Source organism: Gorilla gorilla, chromosome 4 (genome assembly GCF_029281585.2).
Source record: "Gorilla gorilla gorilla isolate KB3781 chromosome 4, NHGRI_mGorGor1-v2.1_pri, whole genome shotgun sequence".
NCBI lineage: Eukaryota > Metazoa > Chordata > Mammalia > Primates > Hominidae > Gorilla > Gorilla gorilla.
In genome coordinates, this window is record NC_073228.2 from 145,890,997 (window position 1) to 145,908,388 (window position 17,392).

The 17,392-nt window shown below is 44.9% G+C and overlaps 1 long non-coding RNA gene across 2 annotated transcripts; it reads left to right on the plus strand.

Moving 5' to 3' along the window:
• The first annotated feature begins 4,846 nt into the window (after positions 1-4,846).
• Positions 4,847-14,397, plus strand: LOC129533916 (uncharacterized). 2 transcript variants are annotated; one of them, XR_008680324.1, is made up of 4 exons: positions 4,847-4,993; positions 7,089-7,219; positions 13,734-13,793; positions 13,924-14,397. It is a non-coding gene; the product is annotated as an uncharacterized lncRNA (long non-coding RNA). The 2 variants fall into 2 exon arrangements; XR_008680323.1 differs by lacking the exon at positions 4,847-4,993 and adding an exon at positions 6,277-6,341 and having other exon boundaries at positions 7,084-7,219; positions 13,924-14,380.
• The last annotated feature ends 2,995 nt before the right edge of the window (positions 14,398-17,392 follow it).

A 17,392-nucleotide genomic window follows, 5' to 3' on the forward strand; every position in this document is an offset into this window, starting at 1 on the left:
CATGATGAAACCCTGTCTCTACTAAAAATACAAAAAAATTAGCCAGGCATGGTGACACGTGACTGTAATCCCAGTTACTCAGGAGGCTGAGGCTGGAGAATCACTTGAACCCAGGAGGCAGAGGTTGCAGTGAACCAAGATTGTGCCACTGCACTCCAGCCTGGGTGACAGAATGAGACTCTGTCTCCTAAAATAAAAAAGTGTTCTAGTACATAGTGGTGAAAATAAAACTAGTACATTAAATATGTGATTTCTTGGACATACTGCCTGGCATGAAGCCAAGTTAAAAAGCGAATTCAATTTTCAGAAGCATACTAAGTGTATAAAAAATACAGGTGACACCCAGGTATGACAAAAATTATGATGGTGGATATGAGTGGCTGAGATGATAGAAAATTACACCAGTCAAACCATGCATTTAACAGATGAGGAATCTGAGGCCCTGCCATGCAAGAGACTTACTCAAGGTCAGACCTCCTCAGGGCTAAAAACAGATGACAAAATTCCCTGGTTCCTGGCACAGTGCTTACTCCAATATGCCTGCTACTGCCCTCTTGTGAGAAGGGGAAGAGATCTCAACAACCATGCAGCCTAGCCCCTAGATTCAAAGTCAAATGCATTTTCAGAAATAGCCTGCAGTTTGCTTAGAGTTAATAAGGTGGAAGGAGATTTCTAAGGAATGAACACCAAGATCTTGGTAATTCTCTTCATATGAATTCTCTGGGGCAGCAAAGTGTGCATCTGGGTTCCTACCACTGCCTCCCATCCCTCCAGAAGACTGCAAATGGCCCCTCAGACAAAGCAGCAGACTCATGCTTGAGTGCCCCGGGCAGAGCGTCTACCCCTGCATAGGCCCTGGGAGGCCACATAGAGGGCCTTGATTGTTCATAGAAACCACTTCAAGCAGCTGGAAAGGTGTAAGGGCACACCTTCTCAGATGCCTGTCTCTAATTCTTTTTCTTTTCTTTTGTTAAAAATTATTTTTTTTTAGAGTTGGGGGTCTTACTATGTTGGCTAGGCTGGTCTTGAACTCCTGGGCTCAAGTGATCCTTCCACCTTGGCCTCCCAAAGTGCTGGGCTTATAGGCGTGAACCATCATGCCCAGCCTCAGATGCCTGTCATCTTTGAATCTTTATGGATCCAGTAGGGAGACTCAGAGGAGATGACTCTTAGAATTTTAACATTTGCAGATCCCATAGCTCTGAGAGGCAAAAGGGTAGGCTCTGGAAATGCAAGCATGCACCTGAACTTCTTCAGCTGGAAAATAGAACCCACAACGGGAGTGACTCCCCCCATGTTTCATAAGTCTTTCTCTTCTCCCATCTGTGTCTCTTGCTGAGGTGTCCCCCACCTCTACAGTCTGGGAGCCGTTCATTCTTCCCTTGTGTTACTGTCAGGGTTTGGGCTGGTATGTAGCTTGTTGAACCCATCCCTCAAAGGAAGGCTAAGGGATCTGAGCATGCAGCTCTGATCTAACCCCAAAGGATACATAATGAGTTATACCACATACAAGTTTTTCCCAATCAACCTTACAAAAGCTCAGCATTGAGGGGAGCAGCCCTTTATCCTTGGGCCACATCAGGATATATGAACTCTCCCACTCCCACTCCTATCCTTGCCATGGTTTGCATGTGTCTTCCCAAAAAGCATGTATTGGAAACTTAATCCACGATGCCACAGTGTTGGGAGATGGGGCCTAATGGGAGATGTTTAGGTCATGAAGGCTCCACCCTCATGAATGAATGAATACCAATTATAAAAGGGCTTGAGGCTGCAAGTTCCATCTCTTGCTCTTTGGCTCTGTCCCACGCTTTCTTGCTTTCCACCTTTTGCCATGGGAACAACAAGGCCTTTGCTACACTCAGGACCCTTGACCTTGGACTTCCCAGAACAGTAGAAATAAACCTATGTTCTTTATAAATTACTCAGTCTTAAGTATTCTATTGTAGTAGCACACAACAGACTAAGATAGGAGACATAGTAAAATATAACACATCTAAGTTTCCCCAATCAACCTTACAAGAGGGGGAAAGCACTTTATTGAATATTGAGTGGGACAGCTCTTTACCTGGGGCCACATCAGAGTGCATGTGTGAACCCTGCTCCATCCCACCTCCTGTATTTGCTGTGGTCTTTGGGAATAGGACCCCTAAGAATTTGAGAGCAGATAAATTAAAAAAAATAACTACAGCTCCAAAGCTTCTCCTGTCCTTTGGAGGCTCACAATGAAGATTCCTTTGTTTAGCAAAACACTTAATGTATTTTGAGACTATGCCAAGGTAGGCTCAGGAGTTTGATTTGGATGGAAGCTGAAAGCTGAATACTTCTGCATTAGAAAGTAACAAGGAATTTCAGGGTGCACCCTGGGGCAGAAGTCAATGAGCAAACAATGCAACATCCTTAGTCTGAGCCCTGGAAGACTGAGAAATGATTCTGTTGGAGCATAAGTTGGTCTTGTGAGCTATGGGATGTTCCCCATTTGTCACCCCCAGACCTTCAGTAAAACCTGCTGTACACAGTAGCCTGGTGTTGGTGGTGACTTGGGGTCATGCATGAAGTGAGTGGGACTCACTTGAGGTCAACCTCAAAGACTGACCTTAAGAGTCAGGACTGAGGCTGGGTGCAGTGGCTCATACCTGTAATTCCGACACTTTGGGAGGCTATGGTGGGAGGATGGCTTGAGCCCAGGAGTTCAAGACCAGGCTGGACCAGGTGATGTGACCCTGTTTCTACAAAAAAAAAAAAAAAGCCAGGCATGGTGGTACATGCCTGTAGTCACAGCTACTCCGGAGACTGAGGTGGGAGGATCACTTGAGCCTAGGAGTTCAAGGCTGCAGTGAGCTATGATCCCGCCACTGCACTCCAGTCTGGGCAACAGAGCAAGACTCTATCCCCACAAAAATTTTGTTTTAATTTTTAATTTTAATTTTTTGCATGTTCTCACTTATTTTTGGGATCTAAAAATCAAAACAAACTCATGGACATAGTAGGTAGTAGGGGGAAGGTGGGGGTTGGGTAATGGGTACAAAAATAGAAAGAATGAATAAGACATACTATTTGATAGCACAACAGGGTGACTCCAGTCAATAATATAAATTTTTAAAAATTATATATATATATATATATGTATTTATTTATTTTAAAGAGTTGGGACTGAGCTGGAGCATAGGCCATAAGATTGCCTCTCACGAGCAGAAGTGAGACTGTGAAAGTAAGAAAGCAGGGGTAGGGCTGGGTGGGATGAGGTGAGGGAGTGGAGGGCACATACCTAGGGGAGTTTCACTTTGCAAGGGTGTTCTAGATGCTGGGATTGTCTGCCTTCTGCAACCACAGAGGGCTAGCCAGGAACCAGGGAGCCTCCTTGTCTGTACTCTGATCCCATCCTTGGCCTTAGCTGATTAGTCCAGGTATGGGAACCTCTGACCTGGGCCATTAAGCCTCTTCCCTTGGTTTCTGTCTCTTAGACTTCAAGAATGCTTGAGGTCAGGCTGTCTCCCATGACTGAGGTAGTGAAAGGTAAAATTCATAGGATCTGTCCACAGCCATGCTTTCTGTCATGTGGGAAAAGCTAGCTGGGCATGGTGGCTCAAGCCTGTAATCTCAGCACTTTGGGAGGCCGAGGTGGGCGGATCGCCTGAGGTCAGGAGTTCGAGACCAACTCAGCCAACATGGTGAAACCCTGTCTCTACCAAAAATATAAAAATTAGCCAGGTGTGGCAGTGGGTGCCTATAGTCCCAGCTACTTGGGAGGCTGAGGCAGGAGAATTGCTTGAACCCGGGAGGTGGAGGTTACAGTGACCCGAAATCATGCCGTTGCACTCCAGCCTGGGTGACAGAGTAAGACTCTGTGTCAAAAATAGTAATAATAGTAATAAAATTTAAAAATTAAAAGAAAAGAAAAGCTGCTGCAAGGAGAGGAAAGGAAGCTGACATCTGAGAGGGATGCAGAGAGAAGAGACGATAACTGAGTCTTGGTGACTTTCAGGCCTCAGAGCTCCAGCTGCAGCTCTGCCCAGAGCACCCTTTTCCCTAAGCTACTGAACTTTGGTCTCTGCCACTTGCATCCAAAGTGCCCAATGGACACCAAGCACCTCCTCCTCACCCCCTTCATCTGGTGAACCCCTCTGGCTGGAAGTGGGGAGCTTGAGTGAGGACAGAGGCAAGTGTCCATCCCAGAATTGGGGTCCCTCATTTCTTTCTCTTCACCATGCTTAACATGATCCAAAATTACATGTATTTACTTAATTGCTTACCTGTTTACATTGATCACCCCTGCACCCCCCAAAAATGTAAAGTTCCATTTTGTCTTGTTTAACTTGGTATCGCTAGTGCCTGGCACATCATAGGTGCTCATGAGTCATTGAATGAGCAAATGAATATACAAAGAAGATGGCTTGAAATCAGACCACTGAGACCCCCAACGAGGTCACAATTGCAGGAGAAACATCTCAGTGCCAGGCACTGAGCCTGGGATGTTTGAAATTTCTGTGCCCAAGCTGTGTGCCCTTTGGGGTGTGTGTGTATGCTGGGTACAAGGCCAGATACACAATCAATGCTACAGAAACCACAGATAAAGGGCCAGGGAGCTGAGTGTGACAGTGGGCTGTTGGGAGGAGAAGTTCCATGCAGATTACAAAGGGTTCAGAAAGGACAGGGGAATTGAAAGGCAGCTGTAATTAGAAAGCATAGGCATTCAAAGCTGCCTGGAGGTCAGAGGGGCTGGGCTGGCAGGCTGGGGAGATCGGGCAGGAAATGGGCACGGAAGCCCTGCAGTTCAGGGCTGACATAATTGGACAGAGAGCGGCAGCCAGTTACCATGGTAACAGCCAATCCGAGTGGCCGCGTATGTGGCAAGGAGTCAAGGTTTCTAAAGAAGGGGCTAAAAATGCCTTTGTTCCCACTTTGAGCGAGTTGCCATCAGATCCCTGTGGGGGTGACGAGGCGTGGGGACAGAGCCAACAACTGCTAGCCACCATGGCTGGGAGGGAGCCACGTGAGGACCCAGGGGACTGGCTGGGGCTGGGGAAGCTAAATATGTCATTCCATGGAGCTGGCTGTGCCTCCCAACATAAAGCAGCGGCCAATGGCCTGGGATTCAGAGTCTGAGAGTCCAGGGCTCAGATTGCAGCGTGGCCTCGTAGCAGCTGTGTGACCTCAGTTTCCTTACATACAAAATGGGACTACTAACACCTTTTTCGCAGGGCGGTTGTAAGGATGGAGAGAAGTGATGCATGTCACACATTCACTTAGTGAGTGGTAGATGCTGTTGTTGTTATTCTGACAGACAATAGCAGCTCCTCCAAAAGGCTCTTAGCTTCTGGGGAGTAAAAGGCAGGTTTTGCTTCTTCAGGAGTTTCTTTAGGGGTACCAAAAGGCAGTTGATAGAAACTAAAAAACTCCAGGAGGTGACCAGCTAGACTAACCAAGTGGTATTTAAAAAGAAAACATTCTTCAGGCAGGCTTGAGAGCTGTGAGTGATCAGAGAATCCTGCTCCTTTGTTCTTTTGTCCAATTTGTGGGCCTGGACAGGACACAAAGATAAGGCCATCCCTCCCCACTCCTTCCACAGTGGGGAGAGAAAGCAGAGAAGATCCTGAAATGAGTTTTTTTTTTTTTTGAGACAGAGTCTCTCTCTGTCCCTCAGGCTGGAGTGCAGTGGCGCGATCTTGGCTCGCTGCAACCTCCACTTCCTGAATTCAAGCAATTCTCCTGCCTCAGCCTCCCAGGTAGCTGGGATTACAGGTGCATGCTGCCACGCCCGGCTAATTTTTTGTATTTTTAGTAAAGACGGGGTTTCATTATTTTGGCCAGGCCAGTCTCGAACTCCTGACCTCAGGTGATCCACCTGCCTCGGCCTCCCAAAGTGCTGGGATTACAGGCGTAAGCCACCATACCCGGCCTTTTTTTTTTTTTTTTTAACTTTTAAGTTCAAGGGTGCATGTGCTGGTTTGTTACATAGGTAAACATGTGTCATGGGGGTTTGTTGTTCAGATTATTTCATCACCCAGGTATTAAGCCTAGTACCCGTTAGTTATTTTTCCAGATCCTCTTCTTAAGATTTTCAAGTGAGGAAGTGAAATGAGGGTGGAAAGGCAGAGGAGGGTGCTTTGCTTAGAGACCAGGACAGGTCAGAGACAGGGCATAGGCACAGCTGTGGACTGACCACCCCCTGCCTCCCCAGCCAGAAGTGCCGGGAGATGCAGACATCCCTATTTGGACTCTGGTGCAGTCCTCTGTTGCTATGGCAACTCAGGGGCTCTGTGGTTGGTGGAAGAAGGCAGTGACTGTGTGGAAATCGGCATTGGAGGCAGCAGCTGTGCCCTTTTGCTCCAGCAGTCTGGGTATTTCTGATGGGGGCAGGGTGGGGATACTCCGTCTGCCATCTCAGGAAGCCACACAGGAGACCCCTGGACTCCACGGCCAATGCCTCTGGCTCAGATCAGCTCCCACCCAGACTCCCTCACAGGGAGGAACCAGGCTTCTGTATGGAGTGGCAATTCCCTTGGCACCCCTACCTTGGAGTATCTCCTCAGACCATATATTCCCCTGGGATTTCGTCTTCATTTTCCTCATTGATTCATTCATTCATTTGTTCATTCATTCAACAAGTATATACCACACAAAATGCTGGGCCAGAGCAGTGAAAAAGACAGACGAGGCTCCTGCCTTCAGGGAGCCTCCAGTTTAGCTGGGGAGAACACAGCACACAAATAAGTAGAAAGAGAGAGAGACTCAGATGCTAATAAACAGGCGACATGATCCAGAGAAATTAAGGCTGGGCTGATTTAGAATGAATGGTCAGGAAAGGTCTTTCTGAAGTTGAGAAGGAGCTACAGGTGTTGGGAGTGGTCCAGGGAAGAGTAAGTGCAAAGGCTCAGAGCGGCGGGCCATGGCATTAGGGGCAGAGAAATGAGGGGGTCGGGGGCAGCAGCAGAAGCCAGGGCTGGAGAGAGGCAGGCTGGGATAAGCAGAGCCTTGTCATGGAGTCTGGTTTTCACTCTGAAGGCAATAGGAAGCACTGGTTGCCTTTAAGCACAAGAGGGGAGTGATCCCACTGATGCTTTTAAATGCTCCCTCTGCTAGCCTAGGGGACAATGGACTTCCTGCAGGAAGGCAAGACTTGAAGCAGGGGACCCATGAGGAAACCACTGCGCTGGCCCAGGTGAGAGCTGAAGGGCCCCTGCCTGTGCTGGTATGGATGGAGACGGAGGATTTGCAGGTAAGCCCAGCAGGACTTGCTGGGGGACCGAGGGTGGAGGACAAGGGAAAGGGGACTCAAGGATGATTCCCAGAGTCTGATTGAAACCTGGGTGAGTGGAGGTGCCATCTGTGAAGGGAGGGATGACAGCAGAGGCAGGGGGAGAGATTGCACTGCATCTCAGCTCTGTTGGCCTGGATGACACATTCAAGTTATCCAAGAGCATCTTTCATTTTCACCATGAAATCCCTGAGAACTGAAGCATTTTATAAGCAACATTTCTAAGGTGTTAAGTCGAAAGGAAGCTTTCTTACAACACACTAACAGGGAAGAAAATAATTATGTTAAAAGCTAACTGTTGGATGTCCTAGGTTGGTGGCACAACTCACTTAGGGCAATACCTGCTCTTTTGTAAGATAAACACCTTGATGGGTCATTTTCCAGTGTGGAAGGTGAGATCCTCTTGGACATGATGTGAACTAACTTACTACCTGCCAATCTCTGTGTTCACTGTTTTCAATACATTCTAATTTAACCTCTGTTTTTTATATATTATAATAATAATAATTGTTATTATTATTGTTATTACAGGTGTGAGCCACTGCACCCAGCCAAGAGGAAAATTTCTAAATAAATTATAGTATGTCCATACAATAAAATAGTAAAGTGATCATTGTAAAGAATGAAATAGATCTATATACTTTAAGTGGGATTATGTCTAAAACAAAATGTTAAATGAAAAAAGCAAGTTGTAGAGTACACAGAATATGGTCTCATGTAGGAAAACAACAAAAATGACCTCTCCATTAAAAAAATAGTCTCAAGGCTGGGAGCGGTGGCTCATGCCTATAATCCCAGAACTTTGGGAGGCCAACGGAAGCAGATTGCTTGAGCTCAGGAGTTCGAGACTAGCCTGGGTGACATGGGGAAACCCCATCTGTACACTTGATCTTATCCAAAAGGCCAAGAAGCGTTGGGAATCCCATCTCTAAAAAATATTAGCTGGGCATGGTAGCATGCACCTGTGATCCCAGGTGCTTGGGAGGCTGTGGCGGGAAGATTGCTTGAGCCCGAAAGGCGAAGGTTGCAGTGAGCCTGCGCTCCAGCGTGGGTGACAGAGTGAGACTGCCTCTCACAAATAAATAAGTAAATAAAAATAAAAAATAAAAAAGTCTCAAAACACACAAAATATCAAATGGCTACAGTGCGTACTTTTTTTTTTTTCTTTTTTGAGTCGCCCAGGCTGGAGTGCAGTGGCGCTATCTCTGCTTACTGCAACCTCCGCCACCCAGGTTCAAGCAATTCTCCTGCCTCAGTCTCTCAAGCAGCTGGGATTACAGGCATGCGCCACCACTCCTGGCTAATTTTTGTATTTTTAGTAGAGATGGAGTTTCACCATGTTGGCAAGGCTGGTCTTGAACTCCTGACCTCAGGTAATCCGCCCACTTCAACCTCCCAAAGTGCTGGGATTACAGGCGTAGGCCACTGCACCCGGCTTACAGTGAATACTTCTGAATAGAGAGAGTAAACTTGGGTTTGGGAATTCAAATGGGCTTTTACTTTAATTGTATTGTTTGACGTTTTTATCCAGCAGGAATACATTTGTGTGTTTCCTGTGTAATTTAAAAACTCTAAAAATAAATGCATCCCCAAGTGATGTGCAGAAGGCTGGCACTGGTTGACCCCAGACCTGCCCTTCCTGCAGGTGATGAGCTTCCGAATCAGCCTGAGTAGACATGGGCCGAAGCCCTCCCACCCCAAGTCAGACAGTTTCAGTTTGGCGGGATCCAAATCCCTCCTGCCCTTTAAGGATCTCAAGCACACAGGTCCGTCATAGTTCAGAACAGTCACATAGTGAAGCTGGGCTTCAAGATAAACTGTTGAGTGAAAAAGCAAGGTGGGGAAACATACGAGGCACAAGACATTGTGAATAGAATTCCACTATTTGAATGAAAATAAAAACCACAAACATGCAGACTTGTATATGCACAGACTATTTCTAGAAACCAGTAACAGTGATTGCTGTGGCTGGAAGATGAGTGGGAAGGAGCAGCTTTATCTTAAGCACTCTTGTACCTTTGGAATTTTGAAATATTTTGTGTTACCTAATTCAAAATAAGTAACTTCAAAGAAAATGTTTAAAAAATTGGTCCACCAGGGGCCCTTTTCTATTAATAAATTGTGAGAAACATGGTTGAGGGAATGGCCCCCATGACTTAGAGACCCAGGGCCACTGCTAGGATGATATTAATACAAGAGGAGCCCAGGGGCAGTGGCTCTTGCCTGTAATCCCAACACTTTGGGAGGCCGAGGCAGACAGATCACTTGAGGTCAGGAGTTCAAGACAAGCTTGGCCAAAATGGTGAAACCCTGTCTCTACTAAAAATACAAAAATTAGCCAGGTGTGGTGGCGGGTGCCTGTAATCCCAGCTACTCAGGAGGGTAAGGCAAGAGAATCACTCGAACCCAGGAGGCGGAGGTTGCAGTGAGCCAAGATTGCACCACTGCACTCCAGCCTGGGCGAAAGAGAGAGACTCTGTCTCAAACAAAACAAAACAAAACAAAACAAAACAAAACAAAACAAAACAAAACAAAACCAACAAACAAAAAACCAAGAGGATACTATCTTAGGTAATGACAGTTTCTCCCAATGCACATTGGAATGCTCTTTCAGTGATCCAGAAATAACCCTGATGCTGTGAGAGAGCACCTCTGCAGGCATCTCATCCCTTATTTTCCCTTCTGGACTTCTAGGATAATGGAATATTAATTTATTATTATTTTAGACTGTAGTTGGTTCATACAATGGGATTGACATTTCCAAAATGTAGCTGAGAAAGCTTCCTGTTGTTGCCTGCCCAGGAAACATAATATCATCATTATCATTATATTATTATTATTATTTAGAGATGGGGTCTCGCTGTTTGCTCTTTTGCCCAGGCTGGAGTGCAGAGGTACAATCATGGTTCTCTACAGCCTCAACTTCCCAGGCTCAAGCCACACCCAGCTTTTTTTTTTTTTTTAGAGACAGGATCTGGCTATGTTGCCCAGGTTGATCTCAGTCTCCTGAGCTCAAGCAATCCTTCCCACTCAGCTTACCAAAGTGCTGGGATTATAGTGGTGAGCCACCATGCCTGGTGGGAACAGTATTATATACCCAGTCACTCCAATTCTTTTGTGGATGAGCCAGGACCTAAATAAATATACATAAGTAAATAAATATACCCTACCGTGTATCAAATGAAGCTTATACTAATGTCATGTTCCAGTTTAAATATCATAAACCACCATCCTTTGAGAGAGTATACATGCACACACACACACCCCCACACATGATTTTTCACAAGTAACTGCTCTTCCAGCCGGGTACTAAGGAAAATAGGAAGCTCTTGAAGGGTTTTAAGCAAGGCAGTGACCCAGTCAGATCTGCATTATTAAATGACCTCTCTGCCTGCCATGCAGAAAATGGAAGTGATCATAGTGAGGCCAGAGTGGGTAAGGGGAGAAGACCGGAGGCTGCTGCAGTGGTCCAGGCTACATATGACGGTGGCAAGGATGCGAGAGTGGGTTGGTGGGGTAATAAACACGCTTTACAATTTGTAAAATGCCTTACTATGGACTCACTGTGACCACCCTGTCCCTGGAACCACCCTTTGCAGCTCCACCCCATGCTCCAGTCCAGGCAGAGTTGACAGGTTCTCCTTCAAACAGCTGAGCAAAGAGGTGAGGGCTGATGCTCAGGTTGCTGCAGTTCCTGCAAATCACATGGAGTGTGGAGGAAACTTCAGCCTGTGCGGGAGTCTGGAGCTGCTCAAGATTGCATATCTCTAATGTGTCAATGACAAAGCAGCTTTTGAAAATGATATGTAGTTGAAGGCAGAGTGAGGCAGAGTTTCGGACTGAAGGGCAGGACTATCTCCTTTTTCACTGCATTTATTTCAACCCAAACTCAGCTCTCTTCCAAAGTCCCTGGTGTTCAGCCCCAAGACAAGCTCCAATGGAGCTGCAGGGCCAGAGATCAGTAGCATCCTAGCTTGTGTAAGAGGGAGAAGACCTGGCTTCTAGTCCTTCACTTCTTCACTAACCATCTTTCATGAGCCTGGGGCTTATCACTTCACCTCTTTGGACCTCAGTTTCTGCATCTGTAAAATGGTGATTATCATCCCTCTTGTAGAAATCAACATAAACAAATTATCACATGCTTTTCTTCTTGTCACATGAAAAGCAACAATCTCATAAAGCAGCAATTTTTCAGGGAGTGCTCCGGGTGCCCTATAGTGAATGATGAGGAGGGCCGGTGGTGAGACCCTTGACCCTTCCATTCTCTGCTTCAAGGAGGACAGCTCCACTCTTTAATAGATTGGGATTCTGAGTAAGATTTCATTGAAACAATGGGTTCTGCTGCAAAGAACAAAAACAAAAACAATTTGAAAACCACTGTTACAGAGCACTTTTCACTAGGCAATTCAGACATCTGACCTTAATCCAAGGATGGCAAATAGAGCCACTGCCACATCCTGTGCCTGTTTCTGACATTAGTAATCAATCACAGACTCTTTTTAGTAAAGCCTCAGAATTATTTGCAACACACAATACTTCTAGCAGTCTGTTCCTCAGATGGCATATGAAATAAAACCAATTTTCCACTCTTTGCATTTGTTTATTTTTAAGAAATGGTGTCTCCCTATGTTGCCCAGGCTATAGTGCAATAGCTATTCCTGAATGTGATCATGGCACGCCACAGCCTCCAACTCCTGGGTTCAAGTGATCCTCCTGTCTCAGCCTTCCCAGTAGCTGTTACTACAGGTTTGCATCACCAGCAAGGGCTCAATTTTTAACTCTTTCGATTATTCATTGTAGATAGACCTTGAGTGTTCAGTTGAACTGAGAGCAACAGCTGCTTTAAAACTTCATTTGGATAAATAAGTTTTAAGGAAAGATTCAAGTCTGTTTTCAATGTGTTTTACTAACATATACATTATAAAACAAGATTGATTGCTTTTGATCAGTTACAGATTGTCCTTTGTGCTAATATGCCCCACCTACCTCCATTTTACATATGCAAATCATACTCATCCTTTAAAGTCCAACTCCAGCACCACCTAGCTACTTCCTCCATGAAGCTGAATTTTCTTCTCTGAATTTTCACAGCTTTATCTACTTTGCTCATGGCTTTTATTTTATTTATTATTATTATTTTTTCCAGGATGGAGTCTCACTCTGTCAACCAGGCTGGAGTGCAGTGGTGAGATCTCGGCTACTGGCACTGCACCTGTAGTCCCATCTCCTGGGTTCCAGCAATTCTCCTGCCTCAGCCCCCCAAGTAGCTGGGACTACAGGCACATGCCACCACGCCTGGCTAATTTTTGTATTTTTAGTAGCGATGGGGTTTCACCATGTTGGCCAGGCTGTTCTTGAACTCCTGACCTTGTGATCCACCTGCCTCAGTCTTCCAAAGTGCTAGGATTACAGGCATGAGTCACTGAGCCCGGCCTGCTCATGGCATTTAATGCTTTGTATTATTGTTTTCTTGTTTTTTTGAGATGGAGTTTTGCTCTTGTTGCCCAGGCTGGAGGGCAGTGGCACAATCTCGACTCACTGCAACCTCTGCCTCCCGGGTTCAAGTGATTCTCCTGCCTCAGCCTTCCGAGTAGCTGGGATTACACATACCTGCCACCACACCCCAGCTAATTTTTTTTTTTTTTTTTTTTTTTTTAGTAGAGACGGGGTTTCATCGTGTTGGACAGGCTGGTCTCGAACTCCCGACCTCAGGTGATCCACCTGCCTTGGCCTCCCAAAGTGCTGGGATTACAGGCATGAACCACTGCGCCTGGCCTGTTTTCTTGTCTTAATAAATGCTATATGTTTCTGAAGGGTAGCAGAATATGCCACCCCACAATATACCACTTTAGGCCTAAGAATTATTTTGAGCTGAAGACAAATGAGAAGTAGTTACAAGAAAAGCTCTCTGTCCCCCCTCTATGCTATGATTTGAATGTTTGTCCCCTCCAAAACTCATGTTGAAATTTAATTGCCATTGTAACGGTATTAAGAGGTGAGACCTTTAAGAGGTGATTTGATTATTTATTATTTCGTTTTCACTTTGCTATAAATAACTACCTGAGACTGGGTAGTTTATGAAGAAAAGAGGTTTAATTGACTCAGAGTTCCACATGGCTGGGGAAACTTACAATCATGGCAGAAGGTGAAGAGGAAGCAAGGCACATTACTCCCGTGGTGGAGCAGGAGAGAGAGAGTGCACGTGAAGGGGGAAGTGCCACACACTTTTAAACCAGCAGATCTCGTGCGATCTCACTCACTATTATGAGAACAGTAGGGGGGATATCTGCCCCCATTATCCAATCACCTCCTACCAGACCCTTCCTCCAATTCAACATGAGATTTGGGCAGGGACACAAATCTAAACCATATTAATCATAAAGCCTCCACCCTCATGGTTGGGATTGGTGCCATTAATAAAAAGATGAATTTGACCCTCTCTTGCCCTCTTGTCTTCCTCCATGTGATGACACAGCAAGAAGGTTCTTGCCAGATGCCAGTACCTTGATATCGGATTTCCCAGCCTCCAAGAACTGTAAGCCAATAAATTTCTGTTCATAGTAAATTATCCAGTCTCAGATATTCTGTTATAGCAGCACAAAACAGACTACAACACCCTATTTGCCTAAAAGCAGGACATATATTTTCTTTTTATTTATTTTTAGGTAAGCTCTCCCTGTGTTGCCCAGGCTGGTCTCAAACTCCTGTGCTCAAGTGATCCTCTTCCCTTCAGTGTCTGGAGTAGCTGGGATTACAGGCGCACACTATGGTATGGACATAAATTTATAAAGCTGTCCCCCATCCCTTCTCTATCAGGAAGGGAAGAAGTTAATCACCAGAGGCAATTCTAGACCCTTACCAGCCTGGAGACTAAACCAGAAGAATCTATATAGCAAACCTTACTGACTAGCCCTTATCTGCCATTAGTTAACCCATATATTTACCTTCCCACAATTTGCTACCCTAGAAACTAAAAGCCCTTTTCCTTCATCTTGTCACTTCTCTAAGTCTAATCTTTGTTGATTAAGATGCTGTGTAAGCCCCTATTCTAACCCCCACTTTGAATTACTCATCATTCATTGCTCATGTGTATATGTTGATACATGTGTTAATAAACTTCAGTTTATTCTCCTCTTGTTAACATTTTATCAGTTTGATTTAGGGGTCCCAGTCATTTAACCTAGGAGGGTGGAGGGAAAAGGCTTTTTCCTTTCCTACATCTCCAAGGAGACAGCTCTGGGAAAGCATGATACCCATCTTCATACACATTTGTATTGCTACAAAGTAGCTCAGTAGCTACTCAGTAAATATTTGTGGAAAGAATGAATCAACATAAGCAAATCTGAGTACTAGCCCAAAAGGCTGTTTCATTTTGTTAAACTATGACCTGAAGTGTAATCAGTTCTGTTGGTTCTGTTGGCAAATGGAAAGTAGTTGCTAAAATGTAAATTCTAGGACAGCAAGTAATCTTTGTTTGGTTCCTGCTTCACTGATGCCTAGAACAGTGCCTGGCATACAGTAGGCCCTTAATTTATCTTAGTTGAATGAATGGAAAAATGAATGAATAAATTATGGTTGGAGAGAATACTTCAGCCTGGCAATGATTTGTCTTGTGCTTATCCCGTGTGAAGTTAAGACATTAAATGACTAACAGGGTCTAGCCATTTTTGAAATCTGCTGGACAATCTGCTGCCTGGTTATTTCTGCGGAAACCTGCACATTCACATTTTCCTAAACAGTTAAGAGTTGAGGGCGTGGTATGTGATCAAAGCATGACTTGTACCTCTAATTGGGAGCTTACTTATCCTTGCCTTGTAGAAATTTGAATAGATTTGATCCTTCAAAGATGAAAATACCCTGCAAAATTTTTCTGTTTTCATTTGTTAAAACAACTCCTGAAATTGTGTTATTTATGCTGAATCTGGCAAATGACTATTGCTATCTTCCAGGGTCATCCTGCCAAAAGAACTATTGTCAGAGTTTCAATTTGTCTTTGTTATGAGCAACTATTTGATAGTTTGCTATCAAGCAGGATTGTTCAATGATTTGATACTTTGCTGTATTGTTGGTTGTGCACTGGCTGATGGAGAAATCCACATTCAGAGTGTGTGATAACATTCCCAATCTCCAGACAAAATATTCACATTAGAGGGGTGGCTTTTAAAGCTTGTTATTTGTGGCTGAGTGTGATGGCTCACACCTATAATCCTAGCACTTTGTGGGGCTGAGGCAGATGGATCACTTCAGGCCAGGAGTTCGAGACCAGCTTGGCCAACATGGTGAAACCCTGTCTCTACTAAAAATACAAAAATTAGCCAGGTGTGGTGGCAGACACCTGTAGTCCCAGCTACTCAGGAGGCTGAGCCAGGAGAATCGCTTGAACCCAGGAGGCGGAGGTTACAGTTAAGATAGCACCACTGCACTCCAGCCTGGGCAACAGAGAAAGACTCGTCTCAAAAAAAAAACCTTGGCATTTGTAATCCACTGTCTGGCGCATAATAAGTGCTTAAGTAAATGTCAAATTCTTTTTTTGTTTGTTTGTTTGTTTTGAGACAGAGTCTCCCTCTGTCACCCAGGCTGGAGTACAATGGTGTAATCTCAGCTCACTGCAACCTCCATCTCCTGGGTTCAAGTGATTTTCCTACCTCAGCCTCCCGAGTAGCTGGGATTATAGGCGCCTGCCACCATGCCCAGCTAATTTTTGTATTTTTAGTAGAGACAGGGTTTCGCCACATTGGCCAGGCTGATCTCAAACTCCTGACCTCAGGTGATCCGCCCGCCTCAGCCTCCCAAAGTGTTGGTATTACAGGGATAAGCCACGGCGCCTGGCCCCAAATTCTTGCATTTAGTTTTTCAACAAATATTTACATAAGGCCTGCCCTCCACCTGAGGTTGCCAAGATTAAATTCAGGATCGAAGAACATGGCTGGCGTTGTCTGTCAGAGTCAAGTTGGCTAATTAATGTGGGCATGCTATTGTTTTCCTGTCTGGCCTGGTATTGCCAAATGGCTCGATTAATGCAATAAAACTCAAGAGGGCTTGATCTTCCTTTAACATTTATAATTAACAGGGGCTCAGTTATGTGCTAAAAAGGCCCGAGTAGAGAATTTATTGGGCCCTTTGCCTATTCAAACTAGTATATAACCATTAACTAGTTAATCCAAATAGCCCCTTAGGGAGGCTTGGTGGAGCCATTATCTGTACATTACTGAAAGCCAGGTGGCCTGCTCATGTCGGAGCTGGTTTACAATGGCTGCCAACTGGAGGCCAGCCCTTCTTCGCTAGGATTGGTCAACTGCTTCCCTCCCAGGCACTCACACATCTGTCTGCATTTTTTCTGACATAAGAGGAACCCCATTTTGCTGCCTTCCAGCCCTACTTGCGAGTGACCTTATTCCCACTACCCTCTCTTCTCAGACACCCCGCCCCAAAAACCATCTGGTGGAAGTGCTAGCCCTTTGAAGCGAGGCTTGGTGACCTTATATTTCAGAAATTATCCCAACTTGCATGCCGACCTCAGCAATTAAGGCTTTGGAGTCAGGCAACTTGGGTTCAAATCTTGCTTCTAATGCTTAGTAGCTGTGTGACTTTGCACAAATTATTCAATCCTTCTTTAACCTCCATTTCCTTCTCTGTAATATGGGGGTTCACAATACTTACCTATGGCATTGTTGCAAGAATTAATGACATCATGTCTGTAATCACTTGGCATGATGTTGGCACATAGTAAGTGCTCAATTTATTGTAGCTATCAAATTAGTAGGCCTTGTTACAAATTGCCTCCAGAAGGAAAAATAAGACACTTCTAAACCATTACATCTGGTCTTTTGAACAAAACTCACCTGAAAAATCTATAGACAGACTAGAAACAAGGCTCTCAAAGTGAGATGGAGCAGGTCTGACCTGTAAATATCCATGTTGTCAAGCTCAGAATATACATATATAATGAGAAAGGAGTATGCCTCATAGAACCTATGCACCTGGATATAGCAAATTGAAGAGAAAGCAGACACACTTTGGAGAAATGCATTTAGTGCCCTTGGGAGGCCGAGCTGAAGTATAGCTGAGTAACCAGTATTTTGAAATTTATCTGCTTTCCTGATGCTTTATAGCCTCCATATAAAACAAGTCTAA